General features: G+C 36.0%; 1 protein-coding gene across 6 annotated transcripts in view; it reads right to left on the bottom strand.

The window, feature by feature from the left end:
* Positions 1 to 12,351, bottom strand: part of LOC117430544 (long-chain-fatty-acid--CoA ligase 4-like) — a 32,191-nt gene extending 19,840 nt beyond the window's left edge. For 4 of the 6 annotated variants that reach the window (XM_059001454.1, XM_059001457.1, XM_059001456.1 and 1 more), the window contains exon 1: positions 12,238 to 12,351. The gene's annotated coding sequence lies outside the window, so the exon portion shown is untranslated. Of the gene's footprint in view, positions 1 to 3,325; positions 3,469 to 12,237 lie in introns of those variants that run through there. The other 2 variants (XM_059001455.1, XM_059001459.1) reach the window with 1 other exon arrangement.
* Between the last annotated feature and the right edge of the window lie 637 nt (positions 12,352 to 12,988).

Below are 12,988 nucleotides of genomic sequence, written 5' to 3'. Positions count from 1 at the left end.
AAAAAGCACACTTTTACAGATTATAATGGCTACGGCAGAAGAACAGTGATTTTTTTTCAGTTTTGCTAATCAAGAAAACCACTTCACAGGTAATGGATGGTCAGGCCATTACTGTGTCTGGAATATACTCTTCAAGACAAATATGAAAACAAGTATAGCACCCATAGTACGGGAGTAACATACAACCCTGCCACTGTGGTAAATAACTATCGGTGTCAACCCTACAGACATCACATGGAAATGTTAGTGAGACATACAGGATGTGTGCATGCAGGTGCCATTTGCCATTTATCCATGTAGCAAGGGGCTTGTATTGGCCAAAATGTTAAACAAGCACGTAAAATACTTTATGTACTGTATCCAGTTACAAGAACTTAGAGGGTAAGGCTAGATTGAGACATATGCCTGAACTCAAGGACACATTCTCAAGGGTGACTGAGTTTCTTCATGTGTTTATAATCACTGGCAGAGGCGTGACAGGTGGAGCGCTGAATAATCATTACAAAATTATAAAATTATATTGAAACACTTTTGTTTATTTAGTTTTTTTTACTAAGAAAGCATATATGCCTAGATCAGAAAGCTAAGCTAAAACACTAAAGCGAACTTTGAGGTGGTTGAAAAATATATAAATAAAAAAACAATTGGTGGACTTAACTTAACGCTCCTGTTAGGTACTTATTTACTGACTACCTTGACATCCATTATAAACTTCCATTTCAATGCCTGCGCAAGACAATGTACCATTACACAACAAACACATCACTGTTTGTAATTCAAGTAATGTATTTTCCAAAGTAAACGTCACATTTCCTTAGGTTTTGTGAGTAGGGGTCCTTTGTGCCTTACTCAACAAAGTATGGGATCCCCTATGTTAACACAGTAAAAAAAAAAGAAAAAGAAAAAATAATAAAAGGTTTAACATGCATTACAAACAGCTGAAGTCAGGTCAGTAAGTCCCTTTCCAAAAACCAAAACCCATGTGAAATCTAACATCACCACTTAAAAATGTGCTGGTCAGTTTCATCACACAGAATGCTCCATTCATGCAGCGGCTTGTGTAGTTTCAGAAACTAAACTGTCACCTGTTAGTCTGCCCTTTTATTTGCGTTTCATCTTAACCTGGTTAAGAGTGGAACTTTTCTTTTTCATAAGGAGGACATTGTCACACAAAATGATCACGATGAAAAGGGAGATCTAAATTACAGTAAGACTGGCAATGTCTTTAGTAAAATATGATCTTACTTTTTGACTAATTTAATTTACACGGTTCTTTTTGTTCACATGCCTGAAGCATATCTGGTGATTGATTGGACCTCCCATTTTTGTTATGAAAAAGTCTCCCCATACATGATTCTCAGAGCTGCCATACTTGTATATGAAACATTATCCCCAATGGTCGTCTTTAACCTTTACTGTTCCTTCCTGTAGATATCACATATGTATACGCTTGATCCCTTTGTAAATTTTTTTGTCAGATATACGTCTTGGTAGTGAGACATGAAGCTTGAGTTGTCATGAATGTACAGTAAGCTAAAAACTAGCTATATGTATGCAGCACAAGAATAAAAACTCACACACTAACATATTTCCTGTTTTACCACAATCAGTTAATCTGGTAGAGCACTTCTGAGGACACATATTATGAGCTCTTGGATCAACAGTAAGATCTGTACAGCAACAGTCCAATAGAGATTGTGTGATACTGTACTTTGAGTAAATCTCAGGGTAACTCTGAACTGCTGAACTAAAGTCTAAAGTCAAGATGTTTGTCATTTTATTGCCTATGCCCTTCCTTTCTAATTCATTTTTTATCTGTGTGTCTTGTTCATTAGTTGAATATAGTTTAGAAAAAAAACAAAAAACAGAACATTAAGACACTTTTTCATGCGGATAGTTGCTCCAGACACCTATTCATTTTTGGGGTGATATCCAAAGTAAAGTCACACAATTATTCATTACAGGTACAGAGGCACAGTACATTTTAGGTGAGTCTGTGGTCCTGCACTGTCACAGACAGAAAGTATATAGGAGGGAGACCAGTTTTGATTTCTGCAACTCTCGGAATATCAGCAGTGGTTTTCAAAAAAAAAAAAAAAAAAAAAAGGTATGTTTCTGTATGGTTGCAGCTCAATAATCAGTTTGCAGCAGATTCCGGTTTAACTGCAGCAAACACAGATTATTGTGATAAAAGTCCATATCACAAAACAGCTGCTATGCAAATGTCGGATCTACCACGTAGCCACAATGAAGAAGAAAATGTGCATTACACTGCAAACCTAATAGCTTTAGACACTGGCACCATCAATACAAAACACTGAATGACTGTGAATGAATGTTTCTGTATCTGACACTAGAGATATTTGGAACAATCCTCCATGTATCCTTTCTAGGAAGCCTGTTTTGTTTTTTTAACCAAAGTCAGTGCTGTATTTGGCAATAGTAAAAGCTATGTACTTGGAATGTGACTTTCTATGAACATAGACCTGTCACATGAGCTATTTCATATGACAATCTTATATCTAATCAAAAACACCCCAGGAACTTTTACAAGCTAATGCCAGGGTCACCAACACAATTACACTATAACCACAGTGTTTATAGAACCCTGCAAATATAGTCACCATCTCAAATCTGACGATGGCCGCTTTGTAAAAATGACTGCCACAGAACTGCTAATGTTTCTTGTACAATAGCACTACAGAACTTGCTGTAGATAATCAGTTGTGTACTGAGTATGAAGCCTGTATCTCAAACCTAAAGCATGTCATACATTTCTGAGAAAGATCTCAGGATGTGGATGTTTCAATTTGATTTGGTCAAGATCACAAGATAAATATCTCAGGAAACAGTATAAATGTCACAATCACCCCATACTGAAACAACCTATGTATTTGCCAAACAGAGCACTTACCAAATATAAAGCATGTCTATTTGCTGTATGTCTGAACTGCTATCATGCTTACAACTGCTATCATGCTTTTCATCTGGGTTTGAACCCAGCACAGATCACAAGTAAAATTAGTATAGTGGTCTCAGTATACCCCAAAATCCACTACACATCAAATTCAATATAGTAGATAGTAGTAAATGCACATGAAAAATAAAACTAAACAATGATCAATTCTGTAATACAAGAAAGGAAAGATATCAAAAATACCAAAAAGATTTTTTTGTCTTTTAAAAATGTAGCGTACATGTATAGGGTGTCTACAAACTGCTTAAATGTAAAACACTCAATAGACATTCTACATCTCTCACAACATTGTGTCAGAGGAAAAAACTAAAATCCAAACATAAAAGCAGCTGAAAGAAAGAAACCTACCTGCTCAAGCGTGTAGGAAAGGCTGATCAATGATGACTGGCACAGACCGCTTTGTTTCAAAATACAGCACCTGATTGCTAACTATAAAGCAAACAGCAAGTTAAACACTTTCTGCCGTCTTGTTAGAGTTCCAGCTTCTCTCCTACACGGCACTTTTGTTACGTCTGGAAATCTCCTCCCAAACACTAAACGTATTACGTTGCAAGGAAGTGATGCAGTTCCTTACTCAGACAGTGACTCAAGTATGCAGAACACAGAGGTCTGTCATTAACAAAGCACTACTCTTACTGAAAGAGCCCACCCTCTGTTGTACAAAATACTAATCAAATTATTACCAATGCTGTAGCCAACTACTTGTTTTGAAATATTTGTTCTTTCTGCCCTTTTAAGTATACTGTAAAGTATTCCTTTTTTCCCCTCAAAAATAACAACACATTGAGATTGTGTACCATAGCTACAGAATTTCAAACATATCTACAATAACTACAACTATCACACGTGTTCTTATCATACACAATTCAACCAAAACTTTTTTTTTTCTATTCGAAGATGAGTTTTATTAGGACTACAGTTGTAAAGTGTTCTACATGTGGTACTGTATCTGAATGGTGCTCCGCTGTACAGTGCTTACTGTATGTATCATTTTTCATTGTAACATACAAATGCCAAGCTACAGTTGCGTTAATAAAACACTGTAAATCTCCCTTTGGACATAGCTGAATCACTGATGACGTCTATCAGTTACCACTTTCACCCACACTAGTACATCTTGCAGGGTGGTTTTACTGTCAAGTCAGATATGCAAGTTCTGTTTAATTTCCATTAAAACTATCGCAGCAAAGCTTGGATTTATTTCCAACAGTGGCTAGGAAACCACCGCAAAGATGTTGGATTACATAAACATTCCTCATAAAGGAAACTCCAAACCAGAAGGCCTGGAATTTTTACTTTAAATGTTTTTTTATGTGAGTAGCGTAAGGGAAAATGACTTGGCTATTTCTTCAGACAAACAAGTTGTGGGTGGACTGGAGGACAGATGAAAACCCAGTTCAGAATAGCTGACTTAGGCCTACTTATTGCAGTACACAGCACGTACAGTGTGGAACACTAGAAATAGCCAAGGCAGACTACTGACATATTTCAAAATGCCTGATCCTCCTCTGCGATTCCAAGAAATTGGGTAACAGAGACTTATCTGTATTACACCACATTGATCATTTAATCGTCAGCAGTGTGGAGTAGTGGTTAAGGCTCTGGACTCCTGACCAGAGGTTCGTGGGTTCAATCCCAGGTGGGGGACACTGCTGCTGTACCCTTGAGCAAGGTAATTTACCTAGATTGCTCCAGTAAAAACCCAACTGTATAAATGGGTAATTGTATGTAAAAATAATGTGTAAAAAATAATGTAATTGTATGTGAAAAATAATGTGATACCTTGTAGCAATTGTAAGTCACCCTGGATAAGGGTGTCTGCTAAGAAATAAATAATAACAATAATCCACACATTTACTTAATGCAGGAAGTTGATTGCCGATTACTTTCTTATCACAGAAATGAGAAATTAAATGACTTTATATGCTTTAAATAGCATTCAAACACTACCCTATGTTCCAATATGGTACTGTAGTTAGATATATACAATCCATAACTTCAAAAAGCACCAAATTATAAAGTATAAGGTTTATAATTAAATAAACACATAAAGGCACTAGCCAAAAAAAGTGTTTTACTGTTTATCTGCTCTGCAATATTTAAAAAAATGTACTGTGTTGCCTTACTGAGTCTAGTTTATTAAAAGGAAAGGGAATGGAAAGTGGGTTGTCATGAAACGGATAATGATAAATGCTGAAAGGGAAAAAAACTGACTGGCCTCACTGACTCACAATTTCATAATAAGATCAAATGGTAATTTCATGATGGACCATTTCATTAAAAGACAAAAAGTGAAATGAGATAGGGAGAGTAAACTATAAAACACACTCTTTCTTCATTCACTTTGGTGATCTACAATGAGCTGTGTTGGGCTTTTGGTCTTGTATCATGATACAAGTGATACCTACGTTTATCATGCTACGATATATCATGTAAAGAAAGTATCAGATATATAACCATGTTTATGCATGCATGTATAGTAGGAACGAGTTTCAATACATAACTCCACACAACCACTATTTAACAAGTTAATGTGTTAAGCAATGGGACTGTTACAGTATGTACTGTCTCTCCATTGCTTCTTATCTCTTAAATGTTAGGAAAAGCATTATAAAAGAACCTTGAGTGGCTCTCGAGATTAACAGCTAGTTCATCATGAATATGACATCACTAGAGCGTGTAAATAAGATGACCAGATCCAAGGTGACGATAAGGTTTGATCAAGGCTGAATACATTTTATCATTGGAACATCAAATCCGGGTGGAAAAAGCACTGAAAGGATTGAGATTTACTGAACTGAAAAATTGTTACCCCGTTGTTGAAACACAAAAATAAAAATGTATCAATAGAGAAACATGATATAACATTTAAGCAGCCTTTAAAAAATATAGACAGTATTAAGTAAACTTGGAAATGCCTGGCCTGGTGGTTTTGTCAATAGCTACAGTAAGTAGCGTAATATCACTGAAGTGAATCTAAAGATGTAATTTCACAATTTAAAACCTGAAGATACATGATCTTCCCTCCAGACGATCAACCTGTCAGTTTCTCGGAATCAGCACTGAAAACACATAACAAAAGTTACATTGATATGTACAGTTGGGCTTTTCTCAAACTGCATGTTATACTCTTAAAACACAAGACATACTGTACTGCAGGGTCAGTTTGACATAGGTCTACGAAAAATGTAATTTTAAAATCATCTTTACATAAAATAAAAGCAGAACATGTACACTGTTAACAATTCATTATATTCTATTAGGTTTTTACTGTTTTTTTTTTTTTTTTTTGTAAGCCGTTTGTTGTCTGTTCACAAGTCTCAAAATAAGTACTGTACTGGAATATTTGTGAATTGAGAAACATATGATTTGTAATACCTAAGCCAAATAAAGTAATTAAGTATTCCCATGAAATCATTTTTGTTAAATGTATTTTTTTTTTAATCACGGGACACATACAACAATAAACATCTCTTAATCTGTCCTTCTAATTATCACAAATGTTTCATGAATTGCGACAACAATCTTATAACTGCAATTGACCCAATATAACCTAATAAACATTTAACACAGACAGCAATGTCTGACGCTTGCTGATGTTGTGAAAGAATGGGTAGGTCTGTATGTGTGTTATGCTAAGCTTAGTAGGTAAAAGGTTACTGTAAGGGAACACTAGTAATGTAATAAGATTGTGAATCATAGTTAAGTGAGAATTGCGTCAAATAATGACATGCCACAAGTACAATATACTTTTAACTTCGGGTCAACCAGGGTAAATGTAATGTCTCATGACTCGTCTCTTTTTCTCACTAAAACTTTGCTGTATCCCATTCCTAAACCTATCCAATTGACACCTTTGGTATGCTCTCGGGTTTGGAAGATATTTACTATTTCAAGTTCAGATCAGAGGCTTCAATATTTAACCCTATATACCTCATCTTTAAAGAGGAAGAATACTGGATGGGAATCATTCTCACAAACAGAAAATGATTTTTACAACACAAAACCAGATCTTCCTGACTAGCAGATAATACTCCCCAAGGCATCAGTGATGTTTTGTAAGTACACATCCTTTTCAAGTTGCTGCTGTATGGATAAAACCCTATTGTTTTGAAGGTTTACAGGTAATATTTAAATCATCATGCAAATACAAGAATACAGTGCCTTGCATACCACTCCCAATGTTGTAAGACCCAGGTCAAGGCAAATTCAGAATCTACTGATTTTTCCAAAATTGAGACAGAATTTACTGAAAACATGAAGCAACTTCACAACTCCTCCTCTATGGGTCAAATTACAGGTGTAATGAACACTATGCTGCAAAACTAATTACAGGAAAGCCTGGGTCAAATAAACTGGTAGTCTCACTGAAGCATGCTGCTTTTAAGATAACTTTCAAGCTACAATTAAAGAGGATAGGAGGTTGAAACGCAGTCCCATTTACTGCAAAGTTTCTAAGCCAAGTCCTATTTTTAAAAAAATAAATCTAAATGAGAATTGACAACAAAAAGCATGTTGACTTACCAATCCACATAATTGTGATGTGCAGTATATGATTACTGTTATTGGAACCAACCCCTAAAGGGAATAAAATGGTAAACTATGGATTTTGGTGTCAACACCATAATTACAAATTCAAATTCTTAAATGAAATAATAATGTACACAACATATTCAACACTATTTCAAAAAAAGTATTAAATGTGACTGCAAAAAAAAAAGACAGTTGTGAACTAATGTGAAGGCACCATCTCAAAGTGTGCTGTCTTTCAACCAAATACGATGACCATATCTTAGGGTGCTGTCTCCATCATGAGGTCAGGGGACCTCAGCATAACATCTGGGCACAGGTCAATGTCATAGTCACCAACACATTTACTGTTGAAGTATAGAAGCTGGTCAGATTTGAAGTGAATACCTCAAATGGTTTTTCGGATGTGCCTTTGACAATACACAATTGAGTCGTCTTCTACAATACCCTCGATCAAACGGGTTTGAATTTGTTATTATTTTAAAAAGTTGACTTGTATGCACTGCTTCATATGAGGTCAGAATACGGGGATAGAATCAGCAGATGATACAAGATCAAAATCAACAAGGAAATATATATATATATATATATTTTGGGATAAAAAAAACTAATCCGAATGATGATCTGCACAGTGCAGCTGTCGGGCAACAAACTGACAGAGTTAAAATATTTCAATACAGATCCACTCCTGTAATTCTTTACTGCAAGAGAAGCAAGAACATGATTGATTTGGGGAAAAGCCCACCTCAGTACTTTGTCAATTCTACCAATAACTGTGTATTAGCCCTATGCTGTAAAAGCTGGGTTTGTGCAGCATCAACCTCTCCTACTGCATGGAACACATCCAAAAGGTTGCCACCAGTATTACTGTTTGTAAACCAAAATATCTCTTAAAAAGGTGGCATAACTAAGGCTGTAGAAAGATTTTTAGGCAACTATTTTGAAATTTGTCAGGGGCACTCTACGTTCAATATGTGAAATAAAGTTACCCCATCATTTCCTTCCTCAGTGTCATCATTATCCAGCCTGTTCATAATCCAATCAGTATTAAATGTTCCTGACGCTATCTTATAAACCACTTAATGTAACCCTACAAATCCCCCCCCAACCAACTCCCAACTCCCTGGACCACTAACTAAGCAACAAGTATGAGTATTCCTTAGCCAATTACATTTAAGCTCTCAGCTCACACCACTGAGTAGCTGCAGTGTCACACAACAGGTGAAAATGGAGCTTATTTCTAGAAGGCCAAAGCATTCAATAACTGTAAATGTAGCCCTGTTCTCAGGGGAGAAAGACATAGATAAACGAGTGCTACTATTCATTTGTACAGGTGTAAAGCAATGCAAATTACAGTACATTGTATTCTGGTCATTCCCAACCTAGCAAGGTCAATGTTGCAACTACAGTACAAACCCTTCCTTATATACATATTGACATCTTATTGTGCAATGTTTATAACAATCATACATGTAAATTCCTTATCTACTGTACTTAAATGTCATTTAGCCATGTATACAACGCAATTCACAATGTACTAAATGTTTATCAGCCAGTGCAACGTAAATATCGAGTATACCTCTGTATCTGATTTATACAATTCAGTATATAACACAAAGGTTATGTTTTATTGGCTAAATGTCTGTACTGCCCACAGCATCCCATGAGCAAACAGCAGGTACCAACTTCAGTATTTGTTCTGATGGCTGTCACATTTCCAGTATAGATGAATTTGCCTTCCCTGTAGTTAAGTCACAATGAAAACACAAAGCCGTAAAAGGAAGAAGACAATGGACATTAACAAAATATCTGTTATTTATTGAATGTTTTATTATTTTCTTTAAAGGATTACACGGTTTGGTTTGTCTAGACCTGTGCCATCCACACACCACTTTATTTGATCCATCAAAAAACACTTAATAAAACCTTCTTTCAGTAAGTCATGAGTTACAGCTTCACCATCTTTTATTATGATGGAAGTGCCTTTCATCAACTTCATGACTGCATAAGTGCATTCCTGTAACTTTACCCTATTAACTAAAGTAGAGTGGCCAGTGATACTGTAAGAGAAGATAATCCCTGCATTTTTAAAGGCTATAAAGCACTTCAAACACCACTCCTGCGTTACCATTCATTCACTTTGCAAGACAAAAGTCTTGGTTTGCTGGAGCCGGAATCAGGCTCAGACATTTCATTACAGGGTTTGCTTGAAATAAATAGTTTCTTATTAGTTTTAAAATCTAAAAAGAATACAAACATTCTGCAATGATTTTATTTTCAGAAGTTAAAATGCTAATGTAATGATTTTTTTTTATTTTTTTTCTTTTTAAACAAGATAATTTGCATGAAATTATAATTGTAGACCGGGTCTCGCAAACAGGTTTTACGTGAAAAGTTGTAAATTCAGCAGTGTTGGGGTTGCATTATGAGGGATTGTGTTTAGATGGTTTGCTTTAGTTATGCTGATCCAAACCTGTCAGGAAGCCTAGGTTTGGATCCTGCTGAGTTTGGAAGTGTGTTTGAGGCTCTTAACTTACTGTAGCACCCGATGCATCATCCTTCATATATCCCGAGCATTGAATTCACCAGCATCACAAAAAACTGCTGCAGTTTGTTACAGAAAAGCCCGTTTGAGCTAAGCATAGTGACAACAGTGCCTGCTAAAAGATAAGGGATACAGCTGTCTAGATGCCACTGTTCTGAGATCTCACCCACCTGTCAGCTGCAGGCACAACAAAAGAACACAGCAGTAGCCAGCTGCCACAAAATGCCGTTACAATCGAAATGGACACTCACCAATCAAACTCAAGTAATATAATTTCCTTATGAGACAATATACTGATTAGGCCTTAGTGTAGCATATAAGATCATGATTGCATGAAACAAAAAGCTGTGTTAACTAATGATTCCTCCATCTCCTCACACACAAATACTCTGACTATAGACTGAACTAGGTCTCAGTCTGACATCACATGAGAAGCACCTCCTTGTTTCTGTGACTGCTGGTGATGGTGACCGATAGTAACCTCTCCTGTCTTCAGGAGAAGATGGTAAAATGAACTCGCTCATCCAAGCGTGCAACAAAGATAACGCTGTCTACAGCAGGCACAGAAAGAGCAAAAGGTTTTATAAGACATGCTCTAATTAAAGCCAATACAGTGTATAGAGAAGTCTATAACTGACCATCTGTCTAATGACCACTTTAATTAATCCGTTTCAGCAGAGACAACATTATTGATCAAAATTACATATGCAAATGGCATCCCTGACAGATATTATGCAATATATAAAGCAGCATTTATACAGTACATGCTGCACATCAGTTTCATTCACGATGGAGAAGACTGCAAATATGACAGACTTGAATATATGACCTATTAAAATTACTTTTTCAAGGAAGTGTCTCAGAAGTGACAGCATATTTTAAAACCAACCATCAATAGACATATTTTAGATAGACCACTGTAACTGACTACAACTTATTTTCAAAGCATTCTCAAGGCCCTACTGTCACACGAACGTCCTTTACCAAAGCAAACCTTTAAGACAACATATTTTGTGCATTTAAATAGTAAATATAATAAACATGTAATGGAAAGGAGACTATGAACAACTCGCTGACTGTAAAGATTATAAAGTTGTAAAATAAAAACAGGTCTTATTTTCTTTAGGTTTCTGAACAATAGTAACCTTTTGGATGAGGCAATCAGAGACATCTGTTCCATTTTTAATGCAGAGACCAACATGTGGTCTGACTTCACTATTGAAACCATGTGTAGGTATTGTTCTTATGCGACAGCGGTTACATAGCTTTTTATCATTTAAATCCATCGTTGCAATGAAAAGGCTTGTATTTGTTCTTCCCGTTTTTTTATGTTCTTATTCCTTTTGAGTACATGATCAAATAGTGTTCAATAAGACTTCTAAATCTATTCACTCAAAATGAATTGCACGTATTACTTTATACACACCTCCTGCACAATCTATAATTAACCTGTAACTACTTCAGCTCTCGGGACAGATGCCAGTTAAATTAAATGAAAGCACTGTAATCGAATACAAGATTACATAATTCGCCTAGTCTTTAAATATATACAAACATCCCTTTGTATACTATCATTACCAGATTATTTGGAACAACGTTAACAGTATTGTACCAACATTTTACATTTAATTTACCCTTCACAGCAGACTCGATGTCGTCAATGGAATATTTAACCAATCTGGCTAAATTATGTTCGAAACGAGATCTGCTTACATTTATCAGTTTTCAAAAAGCCCACATAAACACAAAGCACAAATCAAATTGTGCACGGCGAATTTAACATGCTAAGGTACGGGCGAAATTGGCTCAACATTGCATTAACGACATCGAGTCTGTCATCATGTTTATTTTTTATATGTATTCAACATGTTGACACACTTCCTTGACATACAAGCAACATTGCTGGCGACGTCATTAAATGACGTACAAAATACAATACCAGCTTCTGGTAGTGGTATGATAAAACCAAGATTAAAATAAATACACCACTAGCAGAAAATAAATACATGACATGAGGTATAAGGGAACATTGCAAGTGATGTATATGCGGTGCACAAAAGTTGCAATCCATAATTGTACACATGGATTTGATTATACTCTACATTTCATGAAAATTAACTTGTATTTAAGATGCACTAATAAGATATACTACAAAGTTGTCACAGCCGTCTTTCTCTTACCGTACCTACAAAGCTGACTCACGCATGCAGCAGATCTCAGTCTTGCGCTGAAGAAAAAGTAAATGACCGACAGTACCCTCTCATCTTCCGGGGAAAGGGAGAAAACCCGGAAATATTACGTCATCTGACTCCATCTTTTACAGCCAATAGACGTTAAGATGATAACTGCGCCTCCAACGACCCTTCTCAGCTGTTTCTATTTTTAAAGGACCACTTCATATCTGAAGATGTTTTTTTTTTTTTGTTTTAACTGTGTATAACACCTGTTGTCGGCCCTCTTCTATTACAGCACCAGTACTCCGTGCTGGACATGACCCATTCTGAGAAAATATTGAGCAAAGTATCATTCATATGCCCCACTGTTACAGTGCAGACAGTTACAGAGGAAGTCTAGATTGTTTAGGAAAGGGACCCCTGTAAGAAAGTCTAGGACACTTAGAAGCTTGAGCAGATTCCCAAAGTCAAATCTGAATCCTTTTGTTAGTTTGTATCTCAAGTTTAGGTCATGTTGCTCGATTATTTACATTCTAGTTTAGCCTAATCATGTTCACAGAAGAGAATAAACATGGTTTAATATAGTTAATGAGTGGCCGTTCTGTCAATGCTTTGTGTCTGGATCTTCCTCGTAAACCAACTCTTGTATGGTGGCCTGAAGCATTTTTTTCTGAAAGTTCTATATAGAAAACAGGATCCTTCAAGTTTCCTCTAGAACCCTTGTTGTGTTCAACCATTCTATTATATAATCCAATTTGGAGT

Source organism: Acipenser ruthenus, chromosome 26 (assembly GCF_902713425.1).
Source record: "Acipenser ruthenus chromosome 26, fAciRut3.2 maternal haplotype, whole genome shotgun sequence".
NCBI lineage: Eukaryota > Metazoa > Chordata > Actinopteri > Acipenseriformes > Acipenseridae > Acipenser > Acipenser ruthenus.
The sequence above is the reverse complement of the archived record's forward strand: the minus strand, read 5'-3'. Positions and strand labels throughout refer to the sequence as shown.